The following is a 23,324-nucleotide window of genomic DNA, read 5'->3' on the forward strand; positions in this document are numbered from 1 at the left end:
GGGTGTTGGGTCTTGAGTAGTATTCCCAGTCAATGTTTGGGTAGTTGAAGTCACCCAATATAATGGTGTTTGGAGAGACCTTCATATTCTCCAGTGTTCCCAGGAAAGCCGAGTGGGGTTCCTGAGTTTGGGAGGGTGGTCTGTAGCAGGCTACAAACTGAAAGGCAGTTTTGCCCACTGCTAGTTGCACATGTATGGACTCTGATGCTTCGTGCAGTGCTACTAACATGGAGGTGTATGTATCTGTGGTGTCTTTGGATACTACCCCTATTTTTGTTGATCGGTCCGAGTCTTGTGGCTGAAAAGCATGGTATGAAGTATAACCTGGTAGTGCTGGGGTGCTTACAGGAGCCTGAACCAGGTGTTTGTTACTGCACAGATATCGACATTCTCCATACTGAGGAGAGTCTTGAGTGCATGCATTTTGAGGTTTAGACATCTAGTGTTGAGCAGCATTACCCTTAGTTTCTTTTACCTTGTTTTGTCTATGGAGGTGGGTTTGTCTTTTGAGCCTTGCCTAAAAAAGGCACTATGGGGGTGGCAAGAGCTTTAGCCGGTATTCGAAAGTCCAGGGGTGACAGGTGCAAGCCGTCCATAGTGAAGCTACGTGGCATGTCGAGCATGTCATCCCAGGCTGACAGACACTGGATCCCCTTTGAATGACACCAATATGTTAGCCAGCTGTTAAAATTGATCAGTTTGTCTGTATACTGTGCCATCATTCTTGGTGAGGGTAAAATGCTACACAAGGTCAGGGTCATACTGGCCTGGGCTACATGATCAGAGAGCTCCTCTATGTCTCTTGTCATGTAGTCCAGGGAGGAACGTCTGAGGACATTCACACCAGCAAGAACAATGATGGAGCCATATTTGTACTTCCTTTGGAGTGACCTGAGTGCATGTGTTATGTGGGGGATCCTGGCACCCGACAGACAGCTCAAAGTGACCTTCTCCTTGTTCAGCCTGGTGAGTGGGACGTCAGTGTGTCTGACAATAGCGTCACCTATTACAAGTGTATTAAGTGTGTTGTTTAGCCCTAAGGGCAGTGACTGTGTGGCACACTGACTTTGTGAACTATGTGATATGTGGGTAGTGTTGTGGGGTAGCAGTTGTTTGGGTGTCTGCTTTAGAGGTCTCTGCTGCTTAGGCAGATTTTATTTGGAGCCTCCGAGTATGTTTTTGTGTGGTAATGTATTTTGTTTGCTGTCGTTATAGGTCTATGTGAGACTGGATTCGTGGTGTGTGTGGTTACCTTCACCACCTGATAGACTGTGCCAGTCATGAGTCGAGAAAGCTGAGGCTCCTGTTTGTCTATATAGTTGCATCTCTCACATATATCTGAGTTTGTTGGGAGGAGGAGAGGGTTGTCTGTGTACATAAGGCAGTTATAACATTGCGTCAAAATTCCCATATTTACCAGCTAGACTGGAGAGTACACACAAAACCAACCTTTGGACATTATGATGAAATACTCTGTTGACTGATCAAAAAGGATCAGTAGTGTGTTAAGTGTGCAAAAGAGTATAACAGGGGTTTAGTGCTCAGGTTTGTCAGTGTTTAGGAATGATTATCTGCGAAGGAGTCCAGACAGAACCATGACACTTCCTTCAGCTATGTCATAAATAGCAATGTACGCTCATATATGTCCTGAGTCTGGGCCAACTGTACCTGACTGACAATGCCGACATCCTGTCAGACACGCCCATACATACATACCCACCTGCCACTGACAAAAGGCCCTATCATCATACCAGGAGATATCACATGTAGAATGGGTAAACAGCTCCTCCCAAAGCCTAAAACATGGCATAAATTGGATTACATTGTTTCCCTATATGTGTCATAAGTGAACTACAGAACAAACAGACCATGCACCTGAACAGTCTGTTGCACCTATTCCTGTCTACAGGATCTGAAACTGTTGAATGTGTTACAGCAACATATCGCACACCCCACAAGTGTTGGTGCACAACAGACCATGGGAACTTTAGTCCTATACGCCTATGAAGTCTGATCTGCAAGGCCATGGAGTCCATCATGATTTAAGTCATAAACAGAGCTATTGAAAGCCGACAAACACACAACCCTACCAACTTTGGTATGTACATGGGTAGATCATGGTTCCCAAACCTGCTAGACTGTTTGCAAGGCAGCCACCCAGGACATACATCACTGAAAGGAGCTACACACGTCCCACATAGACTTTGAATAGCCCTTTATTAACATCCCAGACACATGTCGTATCCACAAAATCAACAATCTGTGCATAAATATGTATTGTCATATGAAGGAATGGCAATTTGTCCACAGATAGATCACACAAGCTAAGAATTGTGGAGTCCTGTTCAAGCTGTTAACACCTGCTGACCCACATGGTTCATTCCTGGGATTGCATAAAACAAAGTGCACACACATTACCATGTCCAGTCTGATGATGTCAGCATCCTACAAATATAGCAGGAGAAAAGAAACCACTCAGTAAAGCATATAGCGCGTCGTGTTAATGCGTATCTCTCTAGTATCATAACATAGCTAGGTAGGGGCTTGAATTCTGCAATTGCTGAGTGTGTGTCTGTGTGTGTGTGTGTGTGTGGGGATGTATGTATGTGTGTGTGTGTGACGTCCTTTGAAAAGAGTGCCCTTTTTGGAGACTTGGAAAGCACATTAAAATAGGTAAATTCCTCTTTGACAAGTCTGATGATGTCAGTATCCCACAAATACAGCAGTGGAAATGAAAACACCCAGTAAAGCATATAGCACATCATTTTAATGTGTATCTCTCTAGTATCATAACATAGTTAGGTAGGGGTTTGAATCCTGCAATTACTTAGTGTGTGTGTGTGTGTGTGTGTGTGTGTGTGTGTGTGTGTGTGTGTGTGTGTGTGTGTGTGTGACACTGTTGATCAATGTGTTGTGGGTTTTGCTTTTACTACTGTACGACATATCAGTAAAACAACAGTATGTGCATTGCACACTTCAGGTATCTGTGTGGCAAATACATATATGTACATGTGACCTCATTTGGTAACTGTGTGGCAAAGACATATATGTACATGTGACCTCAATTAGTTCATAGGTGTGAAGCCTGCTTTCTACATGAATACATCTGTTACCTATGACAGTTTGTGCTGCTGCTTCTCAGACCTTAGGTCACATATGTATGTATGTGACAAGGCCAGCCACTGTAGTGATCTGTGGCCTAGGTCATCTGTGTCACACACACACACATGACAGTTTCTATAGAATGGTGTGAGTGAGGGTTCATGCCTGGGGTATATTTCAGACATGTTCAAACACAACACAGTCTGTCAATAATGGGCATTCATTACAGGTGTACAACAACTCCATGGATATGCATACAGGCCCCTTATTGCTTATGTGATACACTGAGGGACATCAGCATACCTTTGGAAATGTGAATACCAAAGGACAGATGACATCACATGTGGCTGCATGTACACATCGGTACCCCTGCTACATGTTGCGGGCTACTAGCAATGTGGTACTGTCAGGATACTATGTATAGTAAATGTGGATGACTATGCTATAGTTGGCTTATAGCTTCACAGCATGGGTTGGTCAACAGGTATCTGTCTGTATGATACCCTTGTGGAGGATAAGTGTCTAATCCAGAGAATGCATTGTAGGCCACTGTATGCATTACCAGATGTGGACGGACATATCCCTAGTGTGTTTGCTTGTAGCTAGGATGGCCACATGCCAAACAGGAGTGGTTACAGGAATGTGTGGCGGTCAATACCACTTGTTACTGGTATAGTATAGTACCGGAAGGATTCAAATGCTACTGTGTATCCTACAGCTGTGTGTCAGTTGTCAAGACATCATCTAACAATTGGTTAAAATCAGGCTGCTGAGGTTATGTACACTACCAGAATGCAAACCAATGACCGATATTAACAGTATCACCCACAGCATAGTGTCAAACCATGTCATACACACATGTGTACCCAAGTTGTAACATATGTGTAGTAAAATGCATACAGGCCACCAATAAGAAATATGAAGTGTTAACACTGTGTAATACAGGGCATGTCACCCTTCCCATGTGTCCACCATGCACATACATGCAGACAGTGCACCTCCACCATGTTCACAAATGTACACTTGAAAATCTGTACTGCACACATCACACACGTACAGTCCACTCACCAACACATGCTGCCAGTACCACACACATCAGCCAAGTGGCACATGGGCGGACAATCCATTTTTGGAATTAACACTGGTGTAAACAATACTACATTGATAATCATAGCTTTAATGCATCATGCCTGCTCAGATATACCTACAAGGATATCATTACACTTTACTGTTAACAACATGCTAACATTGCTACACTGCTATTAGGTCACCCTGTGCATCAGCACCATGTTAGACTGCTCCTGCATCAATGTCACAGATGACAGGAGGTGGCACAGTTTCATCATATGCACAGGGCGTGTTATTGGTTCACCAGAGCCTGCAATGACCCATCCAATCGACATGTATGTGTGTGTGTGTGTGTGTGTGTGTGTGTGTGTGTGTGTGTGGGACAACAGTACAGTATGGGTCAGTGTTGATGTAATGTGTGTGTGTATGTGTTAGCCCTAGGTGTTTGGTTTATGTGTGTGTGTCTACATGCACACAGTTCCACCTTGTGACTGCAAAATACAGGAGGTTGTGGGACAGCCACAGACTGTACCTGCCAGGTTGTACAGATCACTGTCTCCGGCCATGGACACAGTACCTGTGCCTGGCAGGGGTGCCACGGACAGTATCGGGTACTAAGCCAGACTGGGTACTATCGTCAGAGGCAGAGAGATGTCGACTGGACCCATGTCCCTGCTGGGACTGGCCAGAGCCATGTGCAGATGGTCATCTAGGATGGTCTATTGACAGCCGAGCCCCAACATTGCTGGGGCTGGTACTGCCACTACAGGAGCGGCTGGGACTTGTGTGTCGTCCGCGACAACTGCCAGTTGATGATGTTTCTGGCATACGTCCACATCGACGTCTCAGCCATCCTGCACTGTCCTGGCGCATGGACATTACATTGCGGAGGACATCTAGTGTCTCCCCCCAATGTCTATCAGTGACCTTGGTGTAATTAAGGATGGCACTGGCAAGGTCACGGATACTGTCATTGATAGTGGTGTTATGAGCTCTCTGCACCCTTAGTCCCTGCCTGGTGTATCGTTCCATACGTGCCTGTGCCTGCATTACAGCCCGGAACATAGCTGAGGTTGTGAGACCTGTGGGGGCACGTCTGCCAGGGACATTACAACCAGCAGTGCTCCCATGAGAACCCCTGGACATATGCCTATGTGGTACCATTCCAGGTGTCTGGGTATGGCTGCTGTTTGGGGTAGCATGTGCCATAGATACCACACTATCCTGATTAATGCCTACTGTATGCTGTTCCTCAGCTAAGGCCATTGGTGTTGAGGGATGTATTGGCAGCATGTATGTGCGCATAAATGGGGTGGAAAGCTGTGAACTGTTGATTGGCAGACCAACGACAGACCCTGTCAAACCTGCCTGTGCCACAACACATGTATCATCATGCCCACTATTTGTGGCAGTGACTTCAGGTTCCCTGCTGCACTCATCCAACAATACCTCAGCACCTGTGAGAGGGAGACAGGAAACACACTTTACCATCTGTACAGGATGTTAGCACACATGCACACATGCACACATGTACACATGCACACATGCACACATGAACACATGCACACATGCACACATGAACACATGCACACATGCACACATGAACACATGCACACAGGAACACATGCACACATGCACACATGAACACATGCACACATGAACACATGCACACATACACACATGAACACATGAACACATGAACACATGCACACATGCACACATGAATACATTAACACATGCACACATACACACATGCACACAAATACACTACTCAGTCAAGTTGACATGCACACACACACACACACACACACACACACACACACACACACACACACACCAACAGCAATACGGAACATATTCATTAGTGGTTGATGGTGGAGTACAGTATCACAAGCCAAAGAGTCCTATCACATGTGTCAGCATGCAGGATGTGTGTTGCTCAACAGCATGCATTGCGAGTGTAGAGAGTCCTTGTTGATAACAGTATACATGTCTTTGATTCATGTGTGTTGTTCAATGATTGGCCTCACCTTGGAACACAATGCGTACATGGACACAACATTGCTGTGCAAGTCTGAAACACTTTCCAATGTCCTGTGCACCATCACTCATAGGTATACATACCATGGCCGGATGCACACAACTGTCAGGTGTATAGCAATGAATGCTATGTGTAGTAATGTAGTTACTGTAACTGGATGTAGTGTAGTACCATGAGCCATCATCAGGCAGCATCATGTGGTCACTCAAGGCCACTAATGTATGTCACAATGGCCACTATCTTGCTGTACCTGACCTGCACCACTTTGGCTACATTAACCATTTCACAGCCAGTTGTTATATGGGTATGTAAGGTGTTCAATAGGGAGCATTGCCTAACATGAATGTGTTGTGTCTTGAAGCGTGTCACACCGCCCCATGATAGGCATCTACCCCTCAGGTATAGTATGTGTGCTGTGTTAATGACATTTGGGATACTGGAGTATGACCTTACAGCAGGTGTCTACATACGCCATGTGTATCATATTAACACTTACTGCATATGACAAAGTGGTGTATGTTGTGTGCATGTGTATTGACTCTGCCTATACAATGTCCACTACAGTGTACAACAATTGGTTGGGATGCTCTGTGTATTGCATGTGTTTGAGGCAGCTACTCATGTTACTGGGATGCGCATAGTCCCACAGAGAACATGCAGAGCATGCATTATGTGTAGGTGTTTTACATGTGTATATGGCCTACAACTCTCCTATGACATGCACATGTTATATGCTATATTAAATGTAGAACACTCACCAGCATGGGTCTGTTGTCTTGCTATCACACCAGAGGGACCTAGAAGGATATGAGACAGTTTGTCAGTGTCAACAACTATGGCATTGCTGCTGTGTGTTTGCAATTGTGTGTGTTTGCAATTTTACAGTAGTACAAGAGGTGACAGTCACAGGCATACAGATTATGTTCCAAATTATCCAGATTATCAGTATTGCATGACACCAGGCTCCACATCTTCTGAATACACAGTACACATCTGATAAATGCATGTTCTAACAATTGAGCTAACAGTAGTCTACAGATATGCCATGTTACCTGTACGCTCTGAGTCGACGTGCTGGGTGACTCCGGCCTCCATGATGACACATGCCTGTTGTACTGGTTGGCCAGGAGCCACCACGCTGAGGAGCAGCTCTTCCACTCTGGTGAGGGGTGGATGTGTTGCTGCACCACCACCTGTGGCAAACTGTTGCCTGTGGACATCAGAGGCATGCTGCTGGACATGTCTGATTAAATCACTGCAGTGATGGCGTATCTGCTCATAAGTCCAGTTATGCATGCCTACATCATTCACCCAATGGACAACATCCTGCCACAGTGCAATGCGCCCATGCTGGTCCTGGCTGGTTCTGGAGAACAGCAGGTTTTGATGTTGTATCAGGGCATCTAGGATGACTTCCTCCTCCTCAGGGGAATATGCAGGTTTTCTGTTGTGAGACATGTCCCTGGAAGACAATAAAACAGTAATTGTGAGCAAGTCATGTGGCACATTTAACATTCTAAAGTACAGACATCAGTGAAATGCCATATATAGCAACCTATTAGCTGTCAGTAGATACACACTTTTAATACCACATATCACTGCTCAGCCCACAACTGCCTGACAGTGCCTGGCACATACTATATACCAAACCATGTTTTGCACAGCAACAAAGTGAAACCAGTAAGTAAGACTATACAACAGTACATGGCACACTGTATGTGACACAATGCACCACCTAGCCACAGGAGGTGTATATGAAGCTAATGCAAACAGACATTTGTCATCCATTGAAATGAATGTAAAGTACAGTTACAGTACTACCAGTACACCACGGTACTTGTTGATAGCAAACCCCTCAGTAACATATGTGCACATTCATCACTATAGGTGGCATACTGCTGTACTACACTATACATGTTGCTAGATATGCACTTATATCCTGTAACACACATACCACCGAGGCCATGTTACAGGCATACCCACACACACACATCAGACATACCTACAAGACACAAAGGTATGGCAACCCAGATGAGTTTTACCTGTGTACCATACAGTACTGTGTGTCAGCACCTACAAAACCTCATGCCTGAGGTATGTAATGTGTGAGGACTACAGGTAACAAACAAAACAGTGTTTCCAAGCAATGTGAATATACACCATACTGTGCTGTTTAGGCTTACAGCTTCAAGTAGTACTACAGTTCATATGGGATTTGTATTCACTAGTGTTAACAATCAATAAACATATATGTACTGCTTTAGCCTACAATGGCACACTCCAGTCAACACCATGGGACTACGTCACACCCTATGCCATACTGCTTTTCCTGCCTAGCAATAGCATACGTATCTTTTGCTGGGATCAGAGCTACAACACTACATACCATGATATACACAGTTTCCCACTAGGCTATCACACATATACACAACTTTGACACATTCGCCTACACATTCACCACCACACCCAGTCAACCTCACATAGCAAGTAATGCAACAAGTACATGTGTGTGTGTGTATCGGGTCCTAGGTAGGTAGTAGGCTATTATCCGTAGGGCCTATGGAAGCCTAGCCATATGGTACCCTACCCTTCAACACCCATGTAATGTAGGTTAATGTGCCCCTGTCATGCAGAGCCACAGAGGTGATTCCCGGGTTGTGTTTCCTATCTCACATCCAATCATCATGATTATTCATGACAACTGCTAATGAGGACCTTCATTTGCTATTGATAGGTAGTTAGTTCCAGAGTATGGTATGTGTCTGAGATGATAATGTACCACTCCAGCATGTTCTGCTTTTTGACGTTACAAGGTTTAGATCAGTGCAGTGTGTAGCTTGTATGGAGTTTAATCTGTTTATATGGAGCATGTCCAACACCTGTGGGTTTGGCATAGCTTTGTATGTTAGGCAGAGGTTGCCTCTGGGTAGGCGGTATGCGACACAGAGTAGCTGTGGTTTTGTAAGACAGTCTGCATAGGGCATCTGTTTGAGTCTGGTAATACTCTTTGTGAGGTATGTGTCTGGCGTCTACAGTTTACATGACTAGTGTGGCACTGTGATTATCAAAAGGGACACTACTGTAAACCTGTGTCCCATAGTCTCTTATCACACTTTCGGTGTTGAGTAGACTACCACCTATGCGGTAGTTCATGGGTACAGGGTTTTTAACAAAAGGAATGGCAATATGTTTACAACATTGAGCTTGGGCGTACATATGAACATCCATTGGTGTACATATAGATATACATATAGGCACATATACTGTCCACCTTTCATGGTGGGAATATCAATTATGCAAAGGTTGAGAGGAATACAGTTATGTAATGATACTGGACAGTCTTGTGCAGAATGCATGGAAGGTATTCTCAGCCCATGTATCTTTAGCAGGACCCCCTGTCTGGAAGACTAAAAACCTAACAAATCATACCCACGGCGTTTAAACACCACATGTCATATACCAGCACTGTATGCTGTCTTGTTTGTCACACACTACAACCTACATATAAATATGTACATAACAACCTGCACCAACATATAAATGTCCACCCTTCACAAACAGTTGCAGTATGTCCCTTGCTCTATGCACATTTTCAGATGCTAATATATCGGACACATAAATATCTCTCCATATGTGTGTGCCATACACACACAAGGTCCACAATGACCTGTTGGGCCTTGCTACAACATGGACAGTTTTCACATGTGTGCATACAGTAATAGTACAGGGAATATATATAGCTACAAATGCTACATTACTATACTAGCCTGGTACAGCAGTTGCCAATGCTAAGCTACACATTATGTGACTATCATGCATGTTTTACTCTGTCACATCCAAGTTTATATTGGTGTTTGCACTACTCCCCCAAACTGCCATTATACGCAGTACTGTACAAACCGCAGATAACATGTTCAGATGTTTGACATATAATGCTGAGCTACATATGTCACAGTTATGTCCCACTGCACACAGCTACACACTAATTTGTCCATGGCAGTAGTTATGCATGGCATCAGTGCATACATACCTACTGCTGCCACATATGCATGTTTCAGAGTATGTACAGTACTATTCATAAACATCTACTACTTGCTGGTAACTACATATCTGTTACATACCTGTTTGTCACTTTCAGGTCCGTCTGTGTATGCTTTGACAACTTTTTTTTTTTTTATTATTTATTAAGTAAAGTTTTTTACTTAAGTTTTATTTTTGGTTATTAATTAAGTTTTTTTTTCTTAATTAATATATTTAGTTAATAATTAAGTATATATATTTTTTACTTAATTAAATATTTCTTTATTAAGTAATATATTTTGTCACTACTCTCCAGGAGTTCTCTGATATGTGCAATGTAATGATTGCATGTGGGGATAGCAAGTACAGTCTGCTTTTATAGGTATCTGCGCATGTGCATGTGATGCCCTCTGCACCAATTGGTGCCCAGCATTTGGTAAATGCATACAGTCTGCTGTGTGGTAATTGCAGTACTCACTGTCATAGCAACCCAACGCTATAAATTGATAAGGTATGTAGGCGTAGCCCTTTCAGATTTCCAGAGTGGGGCCCATGCTTGTTTGCTGTGGACACTGTTGTGTAAGTCAGAAGGTTAGTATACTTCTTATATCTGAAGCTAGAGGTGTAGACAGTGATGTACATGTTGTACTCAGACCTGACTGCTGCCACTTCCAGTACAGAGCTATCAGTGTAGAGTTTAACTCACCCCTACAAATGCTTACACAGTATTTATGTGACTATGTAGTTTCTTTTCTACACATATAATTAACTGCCATACAAACGTAGTTATTGAGAAGTATTCTTTTGGCACATGAACTGTTTGTGAACTGTTATACTGTGAATATTAATGTACTTACTTCTGCAGGATTTGTGTTTTTATTGTTGACATTAGCACAGGGTTCTCAGGACAACTGGACAATTCCAGTACTGAGTATGCCTACCTACATCCTTGGTAGACCCTAAACACACAAGTATATTTAAATTGTGGGGGGGGGGTGCTGACATACAGAGAGCATTATGTATTATTGTGTGAATGTTATCTTCCTGGACTTAAAGGAGTGGTGTGTACCTGTTAGTTTATCAAGGCAGGTGGTCTGTCTGCATAGTTGCCAACTGTGAACCTATCCAGATGGTAGCCAGATGTTACACTGTTATTCTTTGTCTGTGCAACTCACAGGTGTTTTCAGCACTGGTACAATGGAATTGTTACTGTCAGTTGCTACCAGTACATGGCTACATCCTTTGGTATTCCTGTGTTGTATTCCTACATAAGGGTATGCTTGTGAAAGTCCTACCAAAGCTATTTACAGAGTGTGTAACAGCAGAATAGCTGCTATGCCTGTATGTTTGTGCACTGCCAGGCCTATGAAACACTCAGATACATCTTTGCATGGAGTCAGGTATTGGTAGTTAAAAGTGAGGTACACCTTACACATAATAGAGACAGTAAGTGTAGACCTGAGTGAAGCAGTTCATATGGATTAGTACGCCTTTGATGACGTACAGGCAGTGTCTACTGTTATTAATGTCAGTATTCATTATGTAATACCCCACCTTTCTGACTGATGTCAGTCCTTTTCAGAGGGATTCAGAGGGACACAGCTAAAATATGTTTCACAATCAGGGACATCCCTGAAAGGTAGTCACAGTTAGGAAGTATGGCCTCTGCCCTAATCAGATATGCCAGTGTTTGTCCTGCTATGATACTGTGTGGGAGTTGTAAAGTGCCTCTGTAACCTTATTTGCTGCTAGAATGGCTGCTTCTCATATCACACTCATGTAATGCAATTCCACAACAATTGCTGGTAAAGATCCACAGAACAAGCTTTGTGTTATGGCCTTCCTATTTTTCCTTTACATTCACTCATTGTAATGCATTATATATTTATTTCAGCACCAAATTATTGCATATTTGCTGTGGCTTAGTGGTACTTCATGCAGTCTAGTGTGTCTAAGGTCTGGGATTCGAGACTGACAGAGGTGTTTTATTTTGCTGCTCAGCAGAACAAGGGCCCTGACATAGAGTGACTAAGGCACTTTTAAGCAGTTGTAAGCGGGTTTGCGTGGGTTTGAGCGATGCTTAGCTAAGAGCACACATGCACACATTCGCTCAAACCTGCTTACTACTGCTTAAACGTGCTTACTCCCGCTAACCACCGTGCTAATTTCTTTGAAAGAAAAGAAAACGGGGAGATAGGAAAGTGGTGAAAAAGGGGGCACAAAGAGGGAAAGACAGTAGGAAAACAAGCTTGGGATGTGCAGGACGAGTGTAGGGAAGGTCCATAGCTGCCCATTTCTTTACCAGCAACAGCTGTGCATATGCAATAAATTTGGAGTGAAACTTGAAACCTTCCACCCCTAGGAGAGGGGTGAGGACAACAAAGTATGTTGTACTGCCAATTATAATTATCAGTTTACATGTCCAGCGGACATGTGTGCAAAATGGGCAGCTATGTATGGGGCATAATTTTTTGTGGGTACAGATTGCCCTTTTTTTTTTTTTTTTTTCCCCAGGTGAGAGTGGAAAGTGAGGTAGAGGAAGTAGGTACTTGCATGGAGGGGATGAGCCCCATCCCTTGCAGTGCTTCCACCTGAAGGTGGCACAGGACCAATGGAGGAGGGAGCCCGGGCTGGGCACCGGACCTGCTGGTGCCAGGTGCACTCGCCAGCTGAAGAGGGGCAGGTGGGTCCGCTGGGACCGGCCTTCCCATACGTTCTGTGATTAGGTGTGTTTAATTACAACATAAACAACAGCATTCCAAATTAGTTGTAACAGCATGCAGTAATATTCCCATTAACCCAACACACCAAGGTTCCAACAGTTGAAGAGCAAGCATAACACATGCATATATTGAACGACAATGGACATTCCAACAGCATGCAGGGATGATTGGTGGCAACAGGCCACCATGATTGTGGTGTTTGAACAGGGCACATGTATCAAAGTGAATGCAGATATTTATAGAACAATAGGACATATGTCCCAACAAATGTTTTGAGATTACACATACCCAGTGAGGTGTGGAATTGCATTGTTTATGCACATACAGTAGGGTGTAGAAAGAAACCTCAATTAACATCTTATAAGTACTTTTAGTCTACACTACATTCCTATTGACTGCAGGTGTATATCCCCTACATGTATTATTACACTTGCCAACATGCATTAGGTTGTGTAATGGGTTTGGCTAGTTCATTATATACCTGACCTATATCTGACATACTAACTGTCCAAGATGCAGATGTTACTGCTACATATTTATTGATTTTATTTATATTTCTTTATCTACATATCTGGATGTGTTCACATGACATTTTCAGTTAAACTTGTACAGAACCCTACATTTCGTGTAGCACACTCACATTTCTGGGGAACAAATTAACGAGCTACTTGTGTGCCAGATTTACTTATGCATGCCAGCCAGTTACTGACTGTTGAGGACTGTATATATGCTTCACAGCTACTGGCACTTCCATCAACCACTTCAGATGGGACTGCCCAATTGTGGGTTGCCAACACTTATTAAAACAGTACTATTTGTATAATGCAAGGGTACAACATTTCAAAGTAAGTGACACAGACACACTCCAAGTTTTATACCTTTATTAATTACATTACACACTTTTCCACAGGCTCTCTCCTTTATGTGATATTACAGTGCATATGGCAGACATATTCAAGACATATTATACCTTTATTAATAAGTTAGAACACTCTTTTTCAGGCTCGCTCACTTATTTTATATGACACTACATGCAGAGATATTATTCCGGATATATTTTACCTTTCTTAATGGGTTACTACACTCTTTTTCTGGCTCTCTGACTTATTTTCTATAACAATACATGCAGTGGAATTATTCAGGGCATTTTATGGCTGTATTATTGGGCTACAACACTTTCTTTCAGGCTCTCTCACCTATTTTATATAACAATACATGCAGAATAATTACTAACCTGCCTGGTGGTGCAGCCTTAGCAGCCTATCTGCATAGGCTTGCTGATTCGCAGCACGAACACCTGCAGCTGTGAAGTAAATGAAGTGATATTGAGACATACCTATCCATTATATAGAATAAATTAGCATGTCGTACATACTGCATTCCATGGCTACCTACTCAGTTGTGGGGCATCTTGCATACCACCAGCCTCCTGTATCCATTGGTTCAGTAGGTCCTGCTTCCATCTATTCAGGTCTGCATGGTGGTGACGGCCTTGCACACCAGTCTGAGGAACGCCTGTGACACTGGTGAGGTCATGAGCTAACCAGTTCCAAGCCTCTGCTTTGTACTCCGTCCCTTGGAACTGGCCCTGCAGGAGTCTTGACTCATGACAGTGGACAAGGAGCCAAACCATGTATTTCAACTCCTCGATACCCCAGTGTTGTGCTCTAAAGCGTGTGCCCTCTCAAGCACCAGCCATTCTAACTGCAGATGGGAGCTATAATCAGTTATGGTGAGTATTCCCACCTATGGGGCTTAAATATGCCGCATTTCCCACACTTTTTTGTGATTGGCCATTTTTGAAAATTCTCGGCTGACTGCAAACCTGCTTGGCAATGGTTAATCTACCATTTATAAGTATATGTATGTTAACAGTGGCTGTTTATCCTAAGCTGTCGTGGCTTAGTGGTTCAGTACTTTGATTATGGTGCACAGTGTCCTGGGTTTGAACCTTGTCATTTTACTACTGTCCAGACCGGCTAGGGGGTGTGGCTGTGTTTAGGCAACTTTGCTCTACGTTGCTCCACGTTGCCCGATGGTGCTCTGGTTGGCGCGGCGCTCACCTCCGTGCAAACCAATCGCACTGGGTAAAGCACTATTTAGCTATGGGCAACTACATTGCACTGGGTAAAGTGCTGCTTAACTACGGGCAACTATATTGCACTGGGTAAAGCGTTGCTTAACTGCGGGCAATTATATGTCAGGTTCCTTTATAAATATACATTTTGTTCACTGATACATAGGCCATTTCAATGCTTTTTATTAAAATTTAATCATATATGTCAGGAAATATTTCATATACTAATTTAGAACATAACATAGGAAGGGGAGTGGTGGGACTCAAACTGTGAACGCCTCCTCTTTGTGTGCGAACGCTCTACCACTATGCTATTGGGCATAATTTGCATAAACATTCCTTATTATGCTCTTCCATGTCGAGATTGCTAACTGCAGCTAAGCAATGGCCACACCCGCGCACACACCCGCAAATACAGGCAGCTATATCGGGAATTAGAAAAAAAAATAATGTTTTACTTTTTATAACTGTGCTGGGGGTCTACAATGTCAGGGAGTGTGGTGTTGGGTGTTAGATATTATGAATATAAGGCTGAACGTAATTCTGTTGTAAATATGCTGAAAGAAAAAGTTTGCTTGAATATATGTATAGAGTTTACAATGTGCATTTATACTATATGTATAACAGACAGGCTTCTCTTCACAGCATCAGAAAATGCCTAACAAAGCAATACTGGAAAACAAGCATTACATGATTTTCTCATGTTTGTAGAACAAATATCTATTAACAGACATCCTTTTTTATAAATTCAGCAATACGTGATGTTTTTTTCTATAGGAACAGCTTATACAGATGTTTCCTTTCAGAATGGCATCCCCACATCAGCAAAAGTGCTTAAATCACAAAAGGACAATAGAAAAGTCTAAAAACAGACATTATGTGACTTCCCATAGAAGGCCAGAAAAATATACCAAGAGGAAATAACAATCTCTTTTGTGCGTGACTAGCTCTGTATATAGCTATTGTAGTAATTCAGTTATGTGAGAGAAGGACAGAGAGAGGTATTTTGTAGAAGTCATCATTCATATCTGTAATGAAGGAAAACTTTGTAAATATATGCTACAAATCTGACGGACTACGTGTGGTTTGTTATAAAATAAGTTATCTGTAACTGTGCTTATAGCTGCAAAAGATATTTCTTTATCAGTGTGCAATTTGAAAGGCTTGGTGCTTTAAACAGACTACAGATGGAGTCATGCAGAGCTATGTGTCTCTGATTCAGCAGTAAAAGCACAGCAAGACTGTGTGTCTTAAGAAGACTTCAAATCCCACAGCAAGCAAGCAGCAGCAAGCAAGTAAAGCTCAATATAATTTTTCAATGGTGACCCTTTGACAACGTTCCTAGCCTGTATCCAAAAACAGGGGGAGTGAATGGGTAATGTCACTCCTGTAAAAGCACAGTAACATTTATGTGAAGTACTTCAGATTTCTACAGTTTTCAACAGTTTGTAGCAATACAGTTTAATAGACGTCTAAATCCGGTGAGACTGCATTGCAGGAAGGTGGAGCAGTTCCATAAATTCTCCAGAAAAGGTACAAGATGAAGTTGTAAGACTGAATCTGCCAGTTTTGCTGTACCAACTTCACAAGTGACTACAGAAACTTTTCAACCATCTAAAGTAAAGCAGCTTGGCCATCTGCCTGTCTGTTGACTGGTAAGAAAATTATTCTGTGTTACATACAGTATGAATGCCATAGAGGTAATAATAATAACAGAATAAATGTATATACAGCATATTAGCAAATGTAAAACCTTATTAGGGCAAGTTAATAGTAAGGCATTATGCAAATGGATTGCAATTTGATAGTAAGGCATTATGCAAATGGATTATAATATTTGACTGGTATCTGAAATAAAATCATGTGTGGTATAAAATGTTTATTGTGTGTACAATGTCATAAAAATACAGTGCATGACATTATCCAAAGGTTAGACTGTACAGACAAAAATTGTAAAGGTAAAGAACTAAGAAAAGTTAATATGTTGACATTATATTCAAATGTTAGACAGTTATGTTCTGTCACCAGATGTAAAAGGTTTATTTCAGAGTTGCAACAACAGTCAAATCAGTTACTGATAGAAACTCTAGTACATTTTGTTACAAAGCAATGTAATAAACTTCTAAAAGACAGACACAATGAGTTCAGGAAGCTTAGACAAGTTATATACACATCTTTTCAAAAGTGCATAGGAGTTTCAAATTCAGCAGAACAGCTTACTAAAGAATGTCAGAAAGACCATGCAACATCACAGGAAATTCAACAGCAGTTGCAGGATAAAGGAAATAAATTAGCTCAACTGACAAAGACTGGGAATTTCCTACATACACAGTTAATCTGTGCAAAAGAAATATATTGTATAATATGTTTATGTTTTAAAAATGGTTAAGCATGCATGCTAGGATGGTAGGGACATGACATGCTTGTATAAAGATATACATATACAAGACAGACATGCATGTGTGTTCTTTTCATCTAGAGTACATTTGTTTAAAATGCACAAAAGCAAAAGGCAGACAACAGCAAATATAAATAAACATATGTTATAATTGTATAGTAACACCAAACAGTTAAAGTTCTGAATTTTAAAAATAAATAAAATCACAGATGGTATTAGTCAAACAGTTTTTGTAAAATTAATGGCAGGACAGTTAAATAGATAAATAAATAAAAAATACTGAAATCCATGTAAGGTAATTGTAAAATAATGTCTATTTATGTTGTATAAATGCATAGTTATGCAAATCACAATCACATTAAAGAAAAAATGCCAAAAGAATTAATTATAGTTTATAAAGTATAAAATGTGAGCTCAGACCTTCCTAGACTGCATGAATAGTTACAGGAAATGTTAAAAAGATCAGATAAACAACAAAACTGATTGCCAGACAAGTATAAAATGTTACAGTTGTGCATAGATGTCACTTATAAGCTGTTTGCAAGTAAATGTTAAAAGGACAAAAAACCTCAGTTGCATCAAGTACAGCCAGCAAATGGGCTATAGTATATATACAGTTCAAATCAATTGTGCAGGAGGGTGTAAATACCTACTAGAGGTAATATACAGTGAAAGCTTTATTTAGTAACCTTATAAAATAAATGTATAACCAAAGTGTTGGGCTGACATACATTCTATTCTCACAGCATAAGGCAGGTAAACAGTGCTGAAGTACTACAGGGGGAGGGGTACTTTCTCAGTTTTACACTGACTGTATAAGGGAGAGGGGCACTTTCTCAGTTTTACACTGACTGTATAAGCAGTACTGCACAAGGGTCTAAAATAAAGCTACAGAAAAAATAAACAACAAGGGTCTGAAATAAAGCTACAGAAAAAATAAACAACAAGGGTCTGAAATAAAGCTACAGAAAAAATAAACAACAAGGGACTGAAATAAAGCTACAGAAAAAATAAACAACAAGGGTCTAAAATAAAGCTACAGGAAAAAATATCTAATTCCTTCTTGACAATACTCTTTTATGGGAGGAAAAACAGGTATTAGTGTATTAGAAATACTGGTAAACTGGACTAAACCTGACAGGATAATATATTTTACAAGTTGTTAATAGCTATCATAATGGTTATTATTGTATTGTTTAGAATTAAACTGTATTTACAACCTGTTAAATTGTAACGCTATACAAGAGATGGTTTAAAAAACAAGAGATGATTTAAAATTGATTACAGCTATACAAGAGAGAGTAAAGATATGTAAAAAATTGAACAAGATTGGTTACTATTTTTAATATGTTTTTGGCAAAACAATGTTGTTATAAAAAAGCATGAATATTTTTAATTGCTGAGTATGTAGTTTAAAATAACATGACATATGCATTTGGTATCAGTTCCACTAGATATTTCTAAAGAGACATAAACATTTTCCAAGATTTTGCTTAATATTAATGTTATTAAATTTGTAAGATTAGACTAAATGTACTTTATAGTCATTGTATGTACAAATGCAAAAGAATTCAGTACAAATGATAGTCTTTGTATGTACAAATGCAGAAGAATTCAGTACAAATTAAATGAATGTCTAGTAATAAATATGTGTGAAAAAACATGTTTTAAAAAAATGGGTCCAGTATACCTAGTAAATTGAAATGCATAAATAGCAAGCAGTCTGTGTAAATACATACTGTACAGGATACATCGTAATAAGTTCAAAAGTAATTTGTCAAGTTGTAATATCACTGGTTTTATCCCAATTAGAGGAAAATTATATTAACTAAAATGTACATAACATTCTGTAGTGTATAAATCATGTTTTTTTTTTTAATCCAGTATTATCTAAGCCCAGTTCAGTACTTTATGTTTACTTCACTGTCAATCAAGATGTTAATGGGCAGTTCAGAGACATGACCACAATCTTATGGTTAAAATGACATTAAAACTGTATATTTTCAGCAGTGTATAGATGCTTGCAGTAGCACATAGTTATTGTCTCTTATAGTTAATTCAACAGTTGCAAAGAGTTAATAAAACAGTTCTAAGTCATAAATTAAATTCTGTGATTGCAAAAGAATAAATTAATCAAGTAAAATTAAAACAAACACAGCTCATAACTGATAAAATATTTTCACAGAATGGTCTGCAAAAGAAAAAGTTGTTAAATACATTCAGGTTTGGTAGTAATACATGTTTTCATTGTATTAACTATGTAAAATTGCATTTTGACTTGTATCAAAAAAAACTAAAGGTTTTGTTTCTTAATGTGTGTTTTTTATATAGAATGTTTTGAGTATGTTTAAAAACAGAGGGAATTGTTAGATATTATGAATATAAGGCTGAACGTAATTCTGTTGTAAATATGCTGAAAGAAAAAGTTTGCTTGAATATATGTATAGAGTTTACAATGCGCATTCATACTATATGTATAACAGACAGGCTTCTCTTCACAGCATCAGAAAATGCCTAACAAAGCAATACTGGAAAACAAGCATTACATGATTTTCTCATGTTTGTAGAACAAATATCTATTAACAGACATCCTTTTTTATAAATTCAGCAATACGTGATGTTTTTTCTATAGGAACAGCATATACAGATGTTTCCTTTCAGAATGGCATCCTCACATCAGCAAAAGTGCTTAAATCACAAAAGGACAATAGAAAAGTCTAAAAACAGACATTATGTGACTTCCCATAGAAGGCCAGAAAAATATACCAAGAGGAAATAACAATCTCTTTTGTGCGTGACTAGCTCTGTATATAGCTATTGTAGTAATTCAGTTATGTGAAAGAAGGACAGAGAGAGGTATTTTGTAGAAGTCATCATTCATATCTGTAATGAAGGAAAACTGTGTAAATATATGCTACAAATCTGACGGACTATGTGTGGTTTGTTATAAAATAAGTTATCTGTAACTGTGCTTATAGCTGCAAAATATATTTATCAGTGTGCAATTTGAAAGGCTTGGTGCTTTAAACAGACTACAGATGGAGTCATGCAGAGCTATGTGTCTCTGATTCAGCAGTAAAAGCACAGCAAGACTGTCCCCGGGATTCATGAAGCTCGGCGCAAGGCCGGCGTAAGGCCTGCGCCGGCGGTGCATGGAATATCCGGCGCAGTAGCGCCATATACATATTAATGAGAGTGCACCGGAATCACAGACACGCGCGCGTAGCGTGAGCGAGCCCAGGTAGGATGCGTCTGGAGGCGTGTCTAAGCCGGCAGGAGGTGAGCAACCTAATGTGCTGACAGCCACGGTCCGCCCACAATAGTAATGGCAGCAGCCAGGTCCGTGCAGCAGAATGAAACGCACGCATACGCATAACATAGTCCCGTTCCAAATTAACGGAGAAGCAAATAGAAGCCACCAAGGCATAAGTGTACCGTTCAAGGAGCAAAGGATACGCATAAGACCGCCTCCCCGCAATGCACTGTCAGTGTTAACACTCAGAGAAGGTGTACAGCCGCATGGCAGCGCGCTGGACCGACATAGGAGCAGCGACTAAGGGCACCACCTGGGCCACTTTGGTTGGGGCAGTCTCCCCATGGACAGTTGTGTCCCGAAAAACGTATTAGAAATGGCTGATGTGCTACAGTGTAGGACACAATGATATCCCGTATGTAATGTAATGGTAGCATGAATTGGTTATTTCTGTAACAGAAATACCGAAATGACACAATAAACAGAATAAGCAAGGAAATTGCCACAATAATAAGCAAATTATTTAGGCAAACAAGTGAATTTCTATGCTATATAGTGACCGTTTGTATGTCGGCCTGTAAAGGCAGATGTGAGTCCCGGAAATATCCCAGATCGGAAAATGGAAAAGGTGGAAACCCCAGCAGCGACATGGGCATGGTCACCAGGGTTACCTGCTGTCCCAAAGTGCCATGGACAGTCCCTGATTGGACAGTCGTGTCCCTGCAACAATCGTAAAATGGAAAATGATCTGCATCCCCTGCCATAAATTCCGCAATATACATGTAAATAGTAGCATAAAACATATACATTACGGTATGGAACACAGACATGGCATAAGAAAATAAATAAGGAACCCAAACGCTAACAGAATAGGCTCATAGTATGGCAAACAAGTGAAGTTCTGTCTACTGCACTAGCCCTGGGTATGTGTAGTCCTGCAAATTTCGAAGTGTCCACATAACATGCCCCACTATGGGCATTGGAAAAGGTGCCAACCATAATGGTCACAAGCAGTAGTGACAGTACATAGCCGGGTAGCTGTGCCGACATAACAACAGTAAGGAAGCAAGATACCCCAAACACAGGCAAACATGTGCATAGCAACATATCCCAGACCCAGCAACATCTCTGTTGCATACACTGGATGGTGTATGATGAAGTGTAATATCCAGAAGCAGAACCCATGCATTCGGATGTACTACACAATAGCCTCATTGTACATGTCAGTCACACCCATGTATACCCCAGCACCCAAACCTGCTAGCATCCGTGTGCAGCTATACAACCACACACAATGTGCATACCTGAACTGTGGTAAGATGTTTGTGTTAGGCAATGCCACGCAAATACGGGCATCGTACCCACATGTCAGCAACCCACCGCAGGTACAGATATGTAAATGGCTGCATGTGAATGTGTCAGCAGAATGTGTACATCCGGCATGTAGTATGTACCCGTCCAAACCATCTAGGTTTGCATACGACACGGTGCACATAAGTGTACACATGTGGACAAGTCGGGTCGTTGGACCACTGCAGCGATGATTATCTTTGCAGTGAAGTCGATCACATATAGCGGAACAGGTGCCTAACACACAGGACATCCTAACAGGGTGCTACAGGCAAAGAAGGGGAAACTGGGACATCACATGTGGAGATTAGCGTGGCTGGACGGACAAATACACACGGTCAAGGTAAAGGATGGAACAACATGCATATGGCTGGATGGATGTTGTTCGTAAAATATATAGAAACACATATGAAGTTCCAGTTTACACTCGAAATACTATATAATGTATTGAATTGTACCGTACAATATGGCAGCAGAACTAAGCCTGCATGTAATTGGTGAAGCTAAGCTGTACTGTGATGGAATTCTGAACCTGGCAGTAAGCAGGACAGCAGGCTCATGTCTGTCATCATTAATTATGTGCTGGGTTACAGAACAATAAATGTATGTACATGCATAACAGCACTCCTTCCCCAGAGGAGGATGGCCTTGTGAGCTCAATGGAAGATAGCAGTACAACTCCCTACCAGACAGACAAAGCAACGTATCAAGAAATTAACTGTCCACTGTATCGTAACAGTCTAGGGTCCTTGAAACAGCTACAATCACAAAAGGATACTGTAATGTACAAGGTGCCTTGCAAGGCTGTGTTATTCCCATGAGAAAACAATTTAAGTTCCCATGATGTACACAGTCTGGGGTTGTTGTTCTGATAATAAAGTGGCAATACCTCCCAATCGTGACCTCTGGGTATGGTATGAAAGTGGTTGTTAACCTGCAACATTGGATGTATAGCATTGGTTTCTGGTGTCGGAAGACATGGTTCCTGTAGCACAACACAGTATGGGTAGTCAAGCACACATACACGATTGCTGAACACACAGCATCAGTGAAACCCAGTGCTCACAAGGACACAGTCCGACAAGCTCTACACTTTACATATGCACAGTGGTGTCCAGTGTAGGACCCAAAAATTGTGGAAAGAACCAAATTATGTCTTATTTCAATGCGTACCTGAAATCAGTGTCGTCACAGGTACACATATGCACCGCAAGAGTGTTTAATGTTGCTGATAGCTATGCATGTAATGCAGCACAGATGCACAGCAATACCCAGGGTACCGGGTCCATAGA

This window comes from Protopterus annectens, chromosome 9.part0 (assembly GCF_019279795.1).
Source record: "Protopterus annectens isolate FY-2018-M chromosome 9.part0, PAN1.0, whole genome shotgun sequence".
In the NCBI taxonomy this organism is placed as follows: domain Eukaryota; kingdom Metazoa; phylum Chordata; order Ceratodontiformes; family Protopteridae; genus Protopterus; species Protopterus annectens.